At 32.9% G+C, this 14,055-nt stretch overlaps 1 non-coding gene across 1 annotated transcript; it reads right to left on the bottom strand.

Moving 5' to 3' along the window:
• Window positions 1-494: 494 nt before the first annotated feature.
• On the bottom strand, window positions 495-601 carry LOC125840571 (small nucleolar RNA R71). The gene has a single exon (XR_007443751.1). It is a non-coding gene; the product is annotated as a small nucleolar RNA R71 (small nucleolar RNA).
• Between the last annotated feature and the right edge of the window lie 13,454 nt (window positions 602-14,055).

The following is a 14,055-nucleotide window of genomic DNA, read 5'->3' as shown; positions in this document are numbered from 1 at the left end:
CTGCCCGTTTGTCTATAATAGCCCATAATCAAATCACATCCTAAGAACCCGTCTCCCTATTGTTATCTTCGTATTATTTCTTGTTGTAGTTGATAGTAAAAAACAAAACCCCCTGTTATTTGACATTCGTGTCAACCACCTAATTTGAATCATTTTTTTATTCGTAAATGTTTATTTACTTCTGAATCTTAAAGACGTACCACTTTATGTGGGATTCGACCCCAACTCATTTAGTTGGGTTATATACTTACTAACGATCCTTAATGCTTAGAACTGGATTAAGTGTCTTTGATAACGTTATTAAACCAAAATGGCTCCACTGCCGATGAGTAGTGTTGGTTAAGATTCTTTAGTTAAGTTGAGTTTTGTTCTTTTTAATCATAGTTGAATCTACTTACTTTCAGTTTTTGTTTTTGTGTATCTTGTTGAGCAGAGAAATTGAGCATATCTGGTAGCAACAGTGACAAATGGATCACTGTCCTTTGAGATTTATGATTCTTAGGGATGACATCTTAACCTTCAAGCAATTGGAGGGTGAGACCAGTTATGAGTTATGGCAAAGATTTAAGGACCTCTTGCAGTAGTGCCCAACTCATGGAATTCCAGAAAAGATGCTTCTGGAATGCTTCTACAGGGGTCTTGGCCCGGAAAATAGAGGAGTGGCTGACCAAATTTCTCCAGGTGGTCTCACAAGACTACCCTATGCAATAGTAGCCCAACTCATCAATCGCATAACTGAGACCAACCAAGAAATAGAGAAAGACCACTATTTGGTCACACTATTTACTCAGCTGGATGATTTGGCCAAAAATATATTAAAGGTTGAAGTCCAGTGCAAAAGGAAAGATAGATACATACCCCCTCATGAGCGGAGAAAGCCTAAGGACAATGAGGGTAGACGTGTCGAGGAAGCGCTCTCAATCATTCTCCAAAATCTCAATGAGCATGATAGACTGCTGGAAGAGATAAGGGAGAATGTCGAAATGCTAAATCAGATGACTACCTCTCACTCCAGATCTATCCAGCTAATTGAGACCCTCATGGGTCATGTATTTCCTCATCTCTACCTGAGACAACAAGAGGGGCTGCCTAGTGACACTAAGGTCAACCCCAAGTATGAAGTTTGAGTGAGGACTTGCATCGTGCCACGACGTTAACTAAGGTGCTTCATGGGAGGCAAATAAAGGTTTTATCGCTTTATTTTGGAGTTTGAAATAATGGTGTGTTGAATGTGCAAGTTAAAGTGTTGATTGCGTTTGAAAAGTGCAGGTTGGCGAGCTAAAAGTCCTGTTGGCAACTCGCTAAAGAGGTCGGCGAGCCTGACTTGGATTGTCGTTGGACTCAATGAATTCTAGGGTTTGAGTCTATAAAACTTAGTGAACCCAGGAGCAGATTGGCGATACGCCGACCAGGTCGGTGATCACGATCTTGTCTGCCGTTTGGACCCCCACTTTAACTGGAGGTCCTGTAAAACTCGGTGAGGTAAGCTCCCACTCAGTGTGTCACCGAGTGGGTTGGCGAGAAAAATTGATGTGACCGACTGGGCAAGAACTAGACGATTTTTAAAGCCCAAAAGTTCAAAAGTTCAAAATCTTTCACATTCCCTTACTTTTAAACTTTCTAAACTCACACCTGTACTACATATTCCATTGTATTTTTACCGCATTTTAGTCGCCAAGTTTGTGTTTGGAGTTGGATTTTTTGTGCCTAGCTTGTCAACTTGTTTAATTGGCATATAAGGTTGGTTTTCCGAACCCCGAATTTATATTTAGCGATTTTTACTCATTTGTGATGATTTTTATCTTAGTGATGTGTACTTGACCTCTCTGATTCGTAATTGTTTACTTGATTGCCTATTTTAATTCGAATATCTTCCCTAAGTTATCGATATCGTTGATTTCTCAAATGTTGCATGCCTTAAATTTGGTCAAAATTGTTGGGTGTTGCTTTATTGATGTTGGGTCTAGTCGGGTGAAGTTTGAGTAATCCACATTTTTGCCAAATGACGTATTTTTGTCGGATGACGGAGCGTTTGATGTCATTCCTAAGGGGTAAAGTCGTCAAATGGACAAATTTGGCCAAACCGAGAGAAATCTGAGTATGTCGGGGGCATGGGTGTAATGGGTCTTAGTTTAATTGAAGGTGTACATGTTTTGATTTTGTTTTCGGGGGCTGTGGGGTTGAATTTTGGAAGTTGGGTTGAAAGTAGGCACATTGGGTCGTATGGCGAGCTGGGTTGAGCTCGCCGAACCACTTGGCAGTTCGATGAATCCCCCGTATCTCCTTTAATTTCATGCTAAATTTGGAGTTTGGGTGCTGTAACTTTTGGCAAGAAGCCTGAGTTCGCCGAGTGCACTCGACGTCTCGGTGAAAGTCCTTGATCACCCTTATTTGCGCCCCTAACCCCTAAAAATGCACTGTAACTTTCGACGGGCTTGTCCTTGCTCGCTGAATGCTGTTGGTGATTCACTGAAAGGCCCTTTCCTTCTCCGACATGCCCATTTTCTAAGAAAATTTTGAGCCAATCCTTTTGGCGAGCCCGATCGTGATTTGGCGACTCGCCGACCGGATTGGCGAGTTTGTCTGCAATCAATTTTCTGTGCATTTTCTTGAATTATTTTTAACTTTCCTTGATGTTTTTGTAGATATGGCTAGAACTAACCTTGAAATGACGCCTCGTAAAAGAGCACGAGGAATAACTATATATGAAGGAGGAGCCAACCTTCCTAAAAAGGGAAGAGCAGAGCCTCCCAAAGGGAGGAAAAGGCAAGGGCAAGAGGCCCATATCTCTGGTCCCAGAGCATAACTCCAACAGCGAGGGAGAGGCCTTTGACTCCCAATCTGTATTATCTGAGCTTGAGGATGACCAGCCATAACACTCTCGGAGAACAAAGATCCGTGCTAGATATCTCTCTGACTCAGCTAGAGTCCCAGCAGCCACCTCTCCAACAAATACAGTTCCAGCTCTGGCACCTCCGGTAGCTCCAATACCACCAGTGGTTCCTCCACCCCGGCTACTCAACAGACTAAAAGTTGATGGGTTGCAGACTATTCTTCAGGAGAAGCTACTATCTATAGAGGGCCTAGAGGGAAAATACTCCAATGTAAGGGACACACTTCATTACCATCGGTTTGAACAGTTCACTAGGCCTCGAGGCCCCTATATTCCTTCATGGGTTTGGTTGTTCTATACAACATACAGTGACTTGGTACCCAAGGGAAAGAAGAAGGCCAGTTCTTTTAGACCAGTGAAGTCTTTCATGGTCAGATGAAAGGAAGTAATGTGTAACACTGAGTACATTAATACTGTACTCAACAAGGGTGTAGGTGCTACAGTGGTATATGAGGGCTTGCCTATTACTCAGTCCCTTGATTATCTAAAGGTATGGCTCGCACCTTTGATTTTTGATACCACCTGAGGTGGATCGAGGTAGGGGTCCCTATCAAGAAGAAGGACCTAAATATTGCTGCTCGATTCTGGTTTGGCTTCTTCAGTAGCACCATCATACCTTCCCAGAGTAAGTCTATCTTCCGCCACCCTAAGGCAGCCTCCCTTGGGTCGATCATATCTAGGAGGATAATTAACCTGGGACTCTTCATAGAGCAGGAGATGTCCATGAGGGTCAAATAGAGGTAGACCTCCTTCCATTCCCAATGTTGATCACAGAGTTTTGACGTCGTGGTGGAGCCCTCCGAGATGCGACTAGAGATATTGAGGTTACCCCTTCATCCTCCACTAACATCCGGTGTATTGAGGTCGAGTACACTCGGGAGGAGGCCGACAGGAGGAGTGCAGATCCGGTGGATACATCTCTGGAGGTGGACATTGACTGTATACCTGCAGAGGCATCTTCGCCCACTCCGGCCTCTGGGCCTTAAGGTACATCTGCTCCCACTTCTTCCTTCTAGGCCCCCGGTACCTCTACTGCAGCCTAGCCCAACAAGATTACTCAGGCTATGGTCATGAAGATGGGGAATCTGGCTCATTCAGCTGATGTGAGGGCTACCCAACTGGAGGCATTTGTCCCCATGGATGATTGAAAGTGTCATCCTTCCTGCACTGACCCGCCTCCGGACTTCTATTGATGATTTGATGGAGAGAGTCACTATTTGTGAGAGTAGACATGGGGAGTCTTCTGAGGTTACGACTATGAAAGTTGAAGTGACAGATTTGAGAGAGGATGTAGACTATCTCAAGTCTGTAGACTTCACTTCAATATTAGAGGCAATAGATGATGTAGATGCCCTAGAGACTTCTGTGATTCCTCCGTACACCACCAAAAACGTACATAGGGATGGCATAATAGCTGATGAGTCAAAGGCAGAGACAGATGAGGAGCAGATAGAGGTGATGGAAGAGAGCATATATGGAGACCTACCAAATCTAGAGGAGACGATTGTACAGTCGGTGATCTAGACATCGCTGACAAAGACGTCCATGGCAGCTCCTAGTGGATTCGGTAGTGTTGATGTAACTCTGAGTACTGAGACCCTGGTTCAGAGTACTACACCGAGAACTGATGCCCTGACAGATGGAGCGACTGCTTAGACATGACTTCTCTTTACCTCCCTCTTTGTCTTTCTTTTATTGACTTTTTGGATATCTTATTGCATTTGAGGACAAATTGCTTTTTGTTTGTGGTGGGGTGAGGTATTTCCATACGTACCTCTTATTTTGATGATATTTTCTTTATATATTGGGTTTTGTGCTTCATATTGTGTTTTGACACTACTTTTATGGATATTTGAGCTTGTGGCTCCTTGCTTTAATTGTAAATGGTTTTTGACTTTTTTGAAAATTTAGTGCCACCTCTTGATTGTGTTTGAATGTGGTTATTCTCTTACAAATTTGAGTATCGGTGTTGATCAATACCGATGACTTGAATACTGCTCATAATCTAACAAAAATGAATGTGCGGCTACGATGAGGCCAAATGAAGTTGCATAGACAATATGTGAACTTTTTGCATCTCGTTGTGACTAGCCGGTTATCGAATGTGTCTTTTGTGATGATCATTGCACACTAGCAAAAGTGTGGAGTCTTGTTTGACATTGGTGCCAATGCCTTGTGTGATGAGCTTACCGTGAACCATATGTGATGACACATAGAATTTTCCCCATTGGTGTGATTGACCAAGTGATGTGAGCTCTTGAAATGATCTTAGGAAACGATTTTAAAGAGTGAAACAATTTGAAATTATACCTCTTTTGTGGCCTACCTTGTGAGTGTGCGATCTTTGTTTGAGCACCCTTTGAGCCTTACCCCTTTCCTTGGAAGAAACTTGATGCAATTGTGACCTTTCTTTATCCATTACCCATAATCCTCATGATTTGTGGTTTGTTTGAATAGCCAACTTGTTTCTATGGGTTGTATAATTCTATCATCCGTTAAGTATATTTCTATGGGTGTATCTATTCCTTCTCTAAAACATGCTTTCATTAATATTTTTGTTCCTCCTAAATGTACATATTTAATTGGATTTTTAGTCTTAATATCTTGTATTTCTTTATTTATTATTCGTTTATTTATTATTGGTATTTTGGCCTTTCCTTTAGTGTATTTGCAATCTACGATATGTTCTCTTTGGCTTACTACATAATATTCTTCTTTTTGTCGTTTAAACCAGTTTCTTACTATTGGTATTTCGAATATTTTTGCTACGCTTAGGTCTAATTCTTTTCCTTTTATTTGTTCAAATATACTATTATCAAATATTATTTTCTGTTCTAAATATTCTTCGTCTTGATGTTTTTCTTTATTTATTGTTTGTATATCTGCTTCAGTCATTTGTTATATTATAGAATTCATTTTCTATTTCTATGTCATTATCTATTTCATTTTCCGATAATTCATATATACTATCATTACTTTCTAATTCATAATCTACGTATTCTATTTGTGTATATTTTTCATCATCTATTATTATTTCTGATATTTGTTTTTTCTTTGGATTTTTAGGTAATTTACAATCTCTAGCTATATGTCCTAATTTTCTACAATTATAACAAGTACATCCCGTTAGTTTTCTTTTTGGTCTATATGGTCTTTTGGTTTTGTAATTTTTTACATAGTACCTACTTCTTGGTTTTTTATATTTATATTTTGATATGTATTTTTTATTATATTTCTTTTTATTTTTATAATACCTATCCGTACAACCAAATTGAGGTGCTGTCTTATTTTTGCAACATGCCAAGTTTTTTACTAATATTTTTTCCATTTTTATTTCTTCTTTATGTTTTTTCACATAGTTCCATAAACCATCGTTGTAAGAATTTTATTCTAGCTCCTAAGGTATCTGTTAATTCTGCTTTATTCCAACTTTTTATTACTTTTGAATTAAAAGGTTCTGGTAATTTTGTAAAATATAATTTTCTTATTTCTTTACTTTCTTCTATGCTATATGTTCCTTTATAATAATATTCTCTAAATGCACATGTATATTTATCTATGTAACACATATTACATATTGCTAATTTTGTCATTAGATTCCGATTTATGATTTTTTCTTTATTTTGTTCTTCTACTTCTGTTGTCATACTACTAAATTCATTTCTTATAGCTATTTCATATTTATATAATATTTCCATGGTTGTAGTGGCTGTTCCACCATCAAATTTTTTATTATTTCTTAAAGTTGTTAGGCTTTCATTTGTTAAATTTTGTAGCGATAATTTTACTGTTCCTATAAGTGTTCTTTCTATGTATCCTGGTGCCTCTGCTACTACTATCTTGTTATCTATTAATTGTTTTGATATGTATCCTACCCATAATTCATGTTGTCCAGTTATTGGTTTAGGCGTCCATTTTTTATTTAATCTTTTATCCCATGTAGTTTTTTCTTTATCATATTGTTCATAATTTTCATTATAATATTTTGGATTAAAATTTTTTGGGCTTTTTACCCCTGATGTGTTAGGTTTTTCGTCCATGTCTACGTCTTCTATATTTACTTCTAAATTCTTTGTATTATCTATGTTTGCTAAAAGTTCCGTATATGTTTCGCTTATTTCCGAATGTTGTTCTAGATCATCATCGTTTATTTCATCAACTCTTATTTCGGGTAGATTATCTTGGTTATTTTCTTCTTTTTCTCCTAATTCATCTTGTAATTGCAATTTTTCTTTAAATTTAATTATCTCATTTGCTAATTTTGTTTTTTGCTCTTTTTCTTTTTGTTTAATTTCATACATTTCTTTTAATATTGCTAGCTCTTTTTCTAGCTCTATTATTTTAGTATTTTTTACTTCTTCTAATTGTTGTACTTCCTTTTTTGCTTGTTGTTTTATTGTTTCAATTTCCGTTCTTCTATCTATTTCTTCATTTTCTTTTGTTATTCTTACCATAACAGTTAAACTATCTTCTAGTTTTACCGTTTCTTTTTCTAACATTAAACTTATATTGTCACCTATTTTCTTATATCTTCTTCCTAGATTAGAAAATATTATCTTTATTTTTAATCCGTCATAATTTTCATATGTTTTTTCATCTATTGCGTATTCTTCTTTATTCATTTATAAATTATGTTGTAGTTTATAGTCTAAGTTATTTATTTGTATTTCTAGATATAAAATAGTCTTTCTTTGGGCTATTATAGATTTGTAACAAATTCCTGCGAATATATTATTGTTAAGTCTATTTTGCCTATGTTCTAATTCTTGTCGTTTTTCTATAATTATTTCATTAAGTTTTTGTCTATATTCGTTATTTTTGTTATTCATTGTATTTTTAAGTATTGAATATATTTATATTCTATTTTAGATATATTATTTATTAACGGATCTAATTTTTCATTATCAGTCTTTGTGATATTAAGTTGTTTATATTCCAGATATAATTTATTTAATTTTCTTCTTATTTTTCTTAATTTTCTACTCGTATGTTTCTTACCGTGTTTCTTATTATCCATAGCTCTGATACCATTTTTTGGTGCGGAACTGGTAGCTGGGGGATTCATGAAAGTGGTAGTGTGGTAGGTGGTAGTGTGGTAGGTGAGTATTTTATTTTAAAGATTTTATTGTAGTATTCTTTTGCTAAGTGTCTTAATCTTGATATCCCTTTAATGTTATTTTTGGTAGTGTGAAATTCATGGTAAAATGTAATAATATTTATTGTAATATTCTTCCGATAGTTGTTTTAATCTGAATATTTCTTTAATATTATTTATGATATATTCTAGATATAACATATCTTCGGTTCTTTGGTACATAGATAAATTTTCCTCTATTAATTGTTCTAATAGTTTTATATCTTCCATAGATTCTATCCAATATTGTAAATATTCGTAATTCATTTGAATCTGAATTTATTTCTAAATCGTACCATTCTATTCTTTCATTATCTAAATATAGATCTTGTAAATCTATTTCATACCATTCTTGATTTAATATATTTTCTGATTCGTAGTCATCAAATATTTTTTCCCATATGATTCTTCTTAATTCAATTATTTCTATACCGTTAAGTATATATAATATTAAAGTTTCATAATTTTTTATCATCTCGTCATGCATATATGTAATCATGTTCGTTGTTTATGCAGTTTTTATTTTCAAATTATTCCTTCCTATCATATTCATAATTGATTAAATTCATATTAGATCATTATGAACTAGATTATCTTTATCATGTTTTCCTGTCACTACTAGCATCGTACTTTAGCGGATACTTCCTTCTTATCAGCGCCTCAACTTTGTTTACTCCCCTAAACGGCTTTCCTCGCCTACCGGTTTCAACATTAGGATGGCATAGTATAGAAGTTTTCTCCCTGTTTCCAGTGTGCTAATAAACTAGAAATCATGATTCAAATAATTCTAATACATAATAACTAACATAAATTTATTCAATCATATATATGATATTCAGGAATATATGAAATTAGTTCTGCATATTTTTTGAACAATATACCTTTGTCTCTTGCTTAGCCATGCTATCTGAAATATCTGATTGGATTTCAGATTGTTGTTCCATTAACTTTTAAGTATTTTTATATCTTAGTGGAGAGAGTGTTTATAAGAAAGTTTTTATTATGTTAGGCAATGCCTGCCTTACAACATTTACAACTGACTCTTTATATAGACATACATACTCTAATACGTTTTTTACATTGTCCACTTACTATTTACTACTATTCACTACTATTCATGAATAGTTCCTATTTTATCAAATTAAGACTTATTTACACCTATCTTTTACACTTGTCTAATATGCACATGCATGCTACTATTTACTTTACGACTTATATACTACATTTTATGACACATTACTTACTACAATACACATTTTTATGACTTTTTACATATCTCTTTAACTTTTTCAAAATATCTATCTTCTTTTTTGTTTTCTTCTTATCTTTGTCTTCCGTCTTCTTGACTCCTTCTTCTTATCTTCTTAGATTATTCCAGCTGGACGTCTGGGATTATATTATCTTCTCCGTTGCATTTCGAACATATGTGGTCAGGGTATTTGTGACCAATTAGCTTGCAATATCTCGTTAATAATTCTGCCGAAATAAATCCTACTTTTAATGCTCGTGTTGTAGGTTGTTCTTCTGGCTTAAGTAATGATAAAATCCATCTCTGGCTTCATCCATATCTGCTTTCCTTAGCTCCCTTGAATTGGAAAAATCATTAACTGGTCTCTTGCATAGTAGCTCCATATAGCGTTTCCGTTTAAATAATTATTTGCTAACTCTTGTATAATTGTTGATATACCAATTATCCTTTTGTTGGAATAAAAACTTGGTATCTCTATTTTGCATATCTCTTCTTGTTGTCTGATATCCTCAGGTATAATCATATCTTTAGTTAATCCTATCTTGATAACCTGTATTGGAGGTTTTATTTCCTCGTATAATATTCCGCTGGTGCTGTATAGAATTTTATATAAAATAAATTTCCTTTGTAACTCTTTTGTATGTGATGAATGCTTTGTGTAGTTTTGGTATTCCACTAACTTCTTCTCCGTCATATGTGTATACGGTATTTAACAGTCCGTAGTTGTAACATGTTCTTACTAAATTAGCGTTAGTTTTCGGTTGTGCAATTAACTTGTTATATCCTTGTAATTTTTGTGTCAAATAATCTTGGTTTGGTTCTTTTGTAGTTGATCTGGGGTTGCGGTTTAAATATGTTTGGATTTTGTGGATATTTTTGATATAGGTTCGTGTGATGTAGTTATATGTCTTTTTCTCACTTTGGTTTTGCAAACTATCTGCGTATGTAGATGTTTGTAGTTCTATGGACACATGTCTAGGTGTCCTTTGGGTAAATGGTTTTGCAAATAGCTGGTTTAAGTTCACATTTTTATGTTGTTTATCGCTAACTTGTTTGCTTGTACCTGCAGCTGTATTTAAACAACATTATGGGTTTTAAGGAGTTCCCCATCATCTCCTTTTAGCTCTGACTTTTTTCCGTCTTCCGTTCGACGTAGCACCGCATTTTTATAGTCATGCTGCTGACTAGCTTTAGACTTCAGATTATCTTCATTAGTCTTTAGCTTTTGTATCTCGTTGTCCATACTATCCACTTTTGTACAAAGTGTAGTAATAGCTTTGAGTATTTTTTCGATTGTATCTTCTTCCTCAGTCTCAGTCTGAGTAGCTTTGTCATGATAGGTAATCTGCAATAACATTCTTATCAGTTTTTATTACTTCAATTGTAAATGTAAAATTTAATATATTTAATACCAATCTCCTTATTTCTTTTGTTGTTACCGAATCTTGTATTTTTCTTGTTAGCCACCATTTTACTTGTGTATTAACTGTTCTTATAATAAATTTGTTATATACAATATATGGTTCAAATGATAATAAACACTTATATACTGAATATAATTCTTTTCTATTTATTTCCCATTTTATTTCTGTATTATTAAATGTTCCTGAATAATACCTGCAATGATGTTCTATCGTAGTGTCATCATACCTGTATTTTAATATTCCTCTATAACTTTTTTCACTCGCATCTGATTCTATTATATAAGTAATTTTTTTGTTTTCATCTGGAAAGTATAGTTTAGGTAAGTTTTTACATAATAATTTTACCTTTTGTATTTGTATTTGGTCTTTTTTATCAAACTGATATTCTATATCTTTCTTTAATTTTTGTTGTAATGGTTTTAAATTTTCTGCTAATTTTGGTATGTATTCTCTTACTTGATTTACTAGTCCTAAGAATGATTGTAATTTCTTTTTTGTGTCTAGTTGTTCATTTGAGTTAATTATTTTTTGTACTATATGTGTTTGTATTTTTATTCCGTTTTTATCAATTTGTATTCCGAAGAATTCTATTTGATTTTTCATTATATCAGCTTTCTTTTTACTTAGACTTATACCTGAATATTCTATGATGTGTATAAATTTTTCTAATAATCTTATATGTTCATCTTGTGTCTTAGAATATAATAATATATCATCGATGTACACTACACAATTTTCTATTTGTTTAAAGTAATTATCCATAAAGTGTTGATATCTACCTGGTGTGTTTTTATATCCAAATGGTAATACATTTCCATTCATAAAATCCTTGTGGTACAGTGAATGCTGTTAGTTTTTTAGATTTTCTTCTAGTTTTAAGTGATAAAATCCTGATTTACAATCAAATTTGCTAAAATAATTATATCCTTGTATTTGTCTTATCTTTAGTATTTTATTTGGTATCGGATAATTATATGTTTTAGTTTTTGCATTTAAATTTCTATAATCAATAACCATTCTACTTTTTCCTCTTTTTTGTTCACTATGTTTATTTACGATAAATGCCGGGCTTGTATGGTTACTATTGCTTTCTTGTATATATCCTTTTTCTAGTAATTCATCTATATGTATCTTAAATTCGGTTAAATCATTAAAATTATACTTTAATGGTTTTTGGGTTATTATACTGTTATTATCAATTAGCTCAATTTTTACTTTTGTTTTATGTTTTTCCCATCCTTGTAAAGGATCCTCACTATATAATAATTCTAACTTATCTTGAATTATTTTTACTTTATCTATAGAGAATATAATTAATTCTATTTTAGGGTCTTCTTCTTTTATATTTTCTAATTTTTGTGTAATTTTTTCACTTCCTTTTATCCATTCTGTTGTTTTTCGTTTTTTATTATTTACTCTTTTTGCTCCTATTTTTTGTTTACACGGTGTTGTGAACCACCAGTGTGTTTTTGTTATTATATGTGGGTATAATTTTTCTAAAAATGGCATTCCTAATAGCATATCTTTTGTAGTTAATTCAAAGTTATATATTTCTTCTATAGTTAATATCTTATCCCATAGTTGTACTTTTATATTTTTTGCCTTGTATGTGATCATGCTTCCTTCATTATTAAATCCCGTTACTACTATCGGTGTTTTTAATTTTTCCCATTTATCTCCTGGTAAACAATTGTATTTACATATATTAGCTTCTGCTCCCGTATCTATCATTGGTGTATAATATCGGTTGTAATATCCTTCTATTATTATCTTTGCAAGTATATATATTTTCATTATTTTTATATTTTTATCATACCAAAGTCCTTTTTATTATTACTCTTTTATTTTCATAATTTATTGTTAACTGTTTGTCTTCTAGATTATATGGTTTTATTTGTTCCAACCATTTTATTCCTAAAATGATATTTTCATTTCCTTGATATATTTTGAATTTTATTACTATTGGTACTCCTCCGATGATTATTTCCTTTTCTGTAGTTTCTTCGGTATACATTAATGCTTTTGGTAGTTCGGAGCATGATTGTTCAATAGTTATTATTTCATCTTCCGTCACTAATTCTCTTGTAATATAGTTTTCTTCTCATCCTGTATCTATTAATATTAAATATTTTTATTGTTCCATTATTCCCGTTATGTAGTAATGATGTGGTTTTATATCTTCTTCTATTGATTTTTGTGGGGTTTTTCTATTCTCCTTGAGGTACTCATTTTTGATGATATTTGGGGTATCTCATTGTTTATCCTTTTCGATGTGCTTAGTCTTTCTTTTACTATTTCTAAATCTTCTTCTATATCAATTTCATTATAACTATAATCGTTTTTATCTATGACTGTAACTATTCTTTCAAAGGGATCTTCTATTTTTATTTTATCTATTTTATTTTTTGCTGTTATTTTATGTTTTGTTGTTAGAACATATAAATGTTTACATCTAGCTGTAAATATTTTACTTCCTGGGGCTAGTTCTATCCCTGACATTCGCCAGTATAATTCTAGTGATTTATCTATATTCCTGTCATTTATTGCTACTGAGTAGTTAGCACTTATTATAAACTTAAATTTTTGGTATATGAGGTTACCTCTTACTACACATATTATACTTTTTTCTATGGATTGTATAATTCTATCATCCGCTAAGTATATTTCTATGGGTGTATCTATTCCTTGTCTAAAACATGCTTTTATTAATATTTCTGTTCCTCCTAAATGTACATATTTAATTGGATTTTTAGCCTTAATATGTTGTATTTCTTTATTTATTATTCGTTTATTTATTATTGGTATTTTGGCATTTCCTTTAGTGTATTTGCAATCTATGATATGTTCTCTTTGGCTTACTACATAATATTCTTCTTTTTGTCGTTTAAACCAGTTTCTTACTATTGGTATTTCGAATATTTTTGTTACGCTTAGGTCTAATTCTTTTCCTTTTATTTGTTCAAATATACTATTATCAAATATTATTTTCTGTTCTAAATATTCTTCGTCTTGATGTTTTTCTTTATTTATTGTTTGTATATCTGCTTCAGTCATTTGTTATATTATAGAATTCATTCTCTATTTCTATGTCATTATCTATTTCATTTTCCAATAATTCATATATACTATCATTGCTTTCTAATTCATAATCTACGTATTCTATTTGTGTATATTTTTCATCATCTATTATTATTTCTGATATTTGTTTTTTCTTTGGATTTTTAGGTAATTTACAATCTCTAGCTATATGTCCTAATTTTCCACAATTATAACAAGTACATTCCGTTAGTTTTCTTTTTGGTCTATATAGTCTTTTGGTTTTGTAATATTTTACATAGTACCTTCTTTTTGGTTT

This window comes from Solanum verrucosum, unplaced genomic scaffold (genome assembly GCF_900185275.1).
Source record: "Solanum verrucosum unplaced genomic scaffold, falcon-dt-bn FXZP01000181.1, whole genome shotgun sequence".
Lineage (NCBI taxonomy): Eukaryota > Viridiplantae > Streptophyta > Magnoliopsida > Solanales > Solanaceae > Solanum > Solanum verrucosum.
Note: the sequence above shows the minus strand (reverse complement) of the source record. Positions and strands in the feature narration are given on the sequence as shown.